The following is a 3,713-nucleotide window of genomic DNA, read 5'->3' on the forward strand; positions in this document are numbered from 1 at the left end:
TGATGTCATTTTGAAAGTTTAGGTATGAAACTGATTAAAAAAAAAGATAAGGTATCAAACTGATTTTAGACCTAAAGTTCAGAGTAGTAAACTGAATTTTTTCCTTTTTTTAACATACACAAGTATATCATTCTATTTTGGATAGTGCGTGTACACATTAGAGACATCACATTTTGATGGACTTAATGTTAAATCATTCAATATGAAAGAATGCATTATTTGACAAAATAGCATTGCAGTTTTATTATCATGGGGGGAACATGTAGAATAGTCATGTGATGTACCTCTTTCTTGAATGAAACACGCCTATATGTATATGTATGTTGTAACATATATTTTGTAGCACTGAGCAAGTTTCGTTTTAATGGTTAGAGTATATATAGTTGAGCTATTTAAATTTCGTTTCAAAAGATTTGAATATATATTTGAGGTATTGGAGTAAACTACAAGAAATATCAAGGTCAATTTCTTTTTTACTGCTGTGCTGAATCGTAATCCTCGGTTACGGCCAAATAAAGAATGTATCTATAAGATTAAGAGGCAAGCATGCTATGTGCTGAATTGTAATCCTCGAATACAACCAAATAAAGAATGTATATATAAGATTAAGATGTAAAATCCTAATTTCATTCATCAAGATATGAAATGTTGCAAAAGTCGTCCTTGACAATAATAAACTAACTCCTTCATCCTTCACAATAATAAAATCCTAATCTCATGGAATAGCGATACACCCATATGTACGTTATAAATACCCTTAATCCTCCTCGCTCGACTCTGGTTATTCTTAATCACCTAGCTAGTTATCAACATATTTCTATATACCAATCGATAGTTGTTCCTGGCCAGCATCATGATAATTGTTACTTTGCACGAGACTTCGCAAGAAATCGAATAAGGCGTCCCGACCGACGCAGACATTATTCGGATCAAATTCAACGCAGACATTATTCGGATCAAGTTATACAGGCTAGGTTTACCGCAAGCAAACGTGATAAATTTATGATCCAACAGATGTTAGTATTTGGAATATTTCTCAAAACACTAATTTCGTTAATCATGTATATGAAGTGTATCCCTTACACAATAGGACTACGATTCTACGGGAACGTATTGCTAATTATCTTTCCAACTCTATGATTATCCCAGATGATGTCAAATCGCAAGTTATTGAAGAAGTATTTAAGGAGCTTGACGAGCACATCCCAGAGATGGCTGTTGTTGTTTATGTAATAGAAACTACTCTGCACGTACGGGATAGGAACGAGGATGATGATATCATTGAGATCTGAGAGGGTTAGAACGGAGTCTTGGAAACATTTACCCCCAAGCTTATTCCGGCGGCGACTAAATCGTCTATCCAAGGTTTGGAGAAAGCAGGGGTTGATAGTTTGGAAATAAAATCTACTGGGGAACTGACAATTTGTATGGAAAAACTAGATTACTCTGATGATGATGAACCAGCAGATCAAGAAGAGGGGGTAGTTGATCATCAAGTTAATCATAAAGCAGGTAATGGCGGATCATTGACCGTGATCGCTCGCATGCCATGCTTACACTATTTTCATGAAGATTGCACTGTTCATTGGCTGGAGATCAATCACTGGTGTCCCGTCTGCCGATACACAATGCCAAAAGTGGAAGTGAGCGAGCAGCAGCCATGAAAACCCTATTTCACTAACCCTAATACATGCATGTTAGCATGCTGCTGCATCAAAAGCCTAGCTAGTTGATACGTTTTCTTTTCTCATGTCATTTTCCCGTCATGTTCGATCTCAACCGCATGGTTTGGCTGAAACTATAATAGTCTTGTAATTTCTATTCAAATTATGCATATTTAAAGGCTATGTGAATTATGGTTTGTTCGTTATATTTTCTGATATTGTTTTCCTCCTCATGGCTAGTCCATTCACCTTTCTATTTCTCTAATCAATCTAAATGAACATTGTTGGTCCTTGTCTCTATACTCTTGTTGCTAGATAGGAGATTCGATGTCATGATCAATTTATTTAGAAAGAACAAAACGCAAGGACAGTCAAACGAAGCGTATTGCCGTATTGTATGTGCAGAGTCTGCTAAGTACTATTTCTTTTGCAGGTGAGTCTTGTAATAGATGAACGCTTGCGAGTCAAGAAATAAATTTAGTCATACCATTATCTACCTCTGTTTTGCGAATGTTGTTCGATAGTAATTGTTTTTCACTTGTACTAATTCCGAGTTGATAACTGTACATATATTGGCTCATGCGGCTCTAACAATTTGTGGAAGCTTAATTACTGTCCTAAAAAGCATGATCTTACATGTATAAGGTTGGAATTTGTTATTTTTCATTGACCTCCGATCCGTTCTTACTTCAAAGTATGCAACAAGGTTATAAGGTTGGATAATTATTCTAGTCAAATTGATATATGCATGTGCTTGGTGTTCAATATTGGTTCTGGTATTTGAAATTTTATAAGAGAAAATCTCCATTTAGTACTAATTTAAATATTCATTTCTCATTCTAATGTCAATCTTTTTTATGAGCCCATTCCAATATAAGGTAATATTTTTTATACCTAAATGCATAAATCTTTACTAAAGTTTTAACAAACTATATTATTTTAAAACTATTTTACCCTCACCTCTTAAATATGCATAGAGAGAGAGAGAGAGAGAAAGTGCAAGAGAGAAAATACTTTGCCGGAGCCTCACCGTTCTCCGGTCACCGGCCGTCGGACTCCGGTTACCGAATGCAGGCTTTTTTTCGGCCGCCGGATTCCAGTCACGGGTTACCATATTTTTTCGGTCACCGGTAGCTCAGTTACCAACCCTCAGTAACTCAGATTTTCTCTGGTCGCCGGATTTCGGTCACTAATAACTCGGTTACTGACCCCTAGTAACTCGGTTACTGACCCCTAATAATTAGTTACTGACCCCCAGCAACTCGGTTACTGACCTCCAATAATCAGTTACTGACCCCCAATAATCTACTTATTCCAGCTTAATGTAATAGAAAAGAAGAAATACTAGAAAATAATCGAGTTATTGACCATAATAATCGAGTTACTGACCTCTAATACCTTGGTTACTAACCCCTAATAATAGTTATTGACGCCCAGTAATCACCCCAATTGATCATTTTCATATAAATAAGACTCTAAACGTAAACAATTTCATCCAAATAAATAAAACATAAGTACACAAGATGCACGCACGCAAAAAAAAAAAAAAGGCTAACGTCTCATGCGGGCACTAGAAATCAAAAATGGCAAGGCATAATTTGCTAACGTGTGGCTATTCATGCATAATTACATTGCCTGTGCGGCTGTGAATGCAAATTTTAAACCAACATTCCATTACTGATTTGGCTAAATCGAAATTCCAAGTTGAAATGCAGTGAGCAATATTATAATGATATAAAGGAAACAAAGGACCGAAGGAGGCACAGATCTAGAGGCTCTCACTCTTGCCAATCAGAGAGAAGGAAGACAAAGGCGAATAGGAGTCTCCCAACAGAGGAAAAGAAGGCCATGTCTGTACAGGGAGGGACCCAAATGACGCGGCTTCAGGATATTCGACGTCGACGATGCCACTTCAGGATATTTGACGTCAACGATGCCGCTTCATGAGACCTCCTCCTCCAAAAAAACTTGAGACCTCATCCTCCAATTTCAGTCCGGCATGGACCAGCTCCTCCACCCTAATTTTTTGTCGAAAATCTTGTTGACGGC

Source organism: Fragaria vesca, linkage group LG7 (genome assembly GCF_000184155.1).
Source record: "Fragaria vesca subsp. vesca linkage group LG7, FraVesHawaii_1.0, whole genome shotgun sequence".
NCBI lineage: Eukaryota > Viridiplantae > Streptophyta > Magnoliopsida > Rosales > Rosaceae > Fragaria > Fragaria vesca.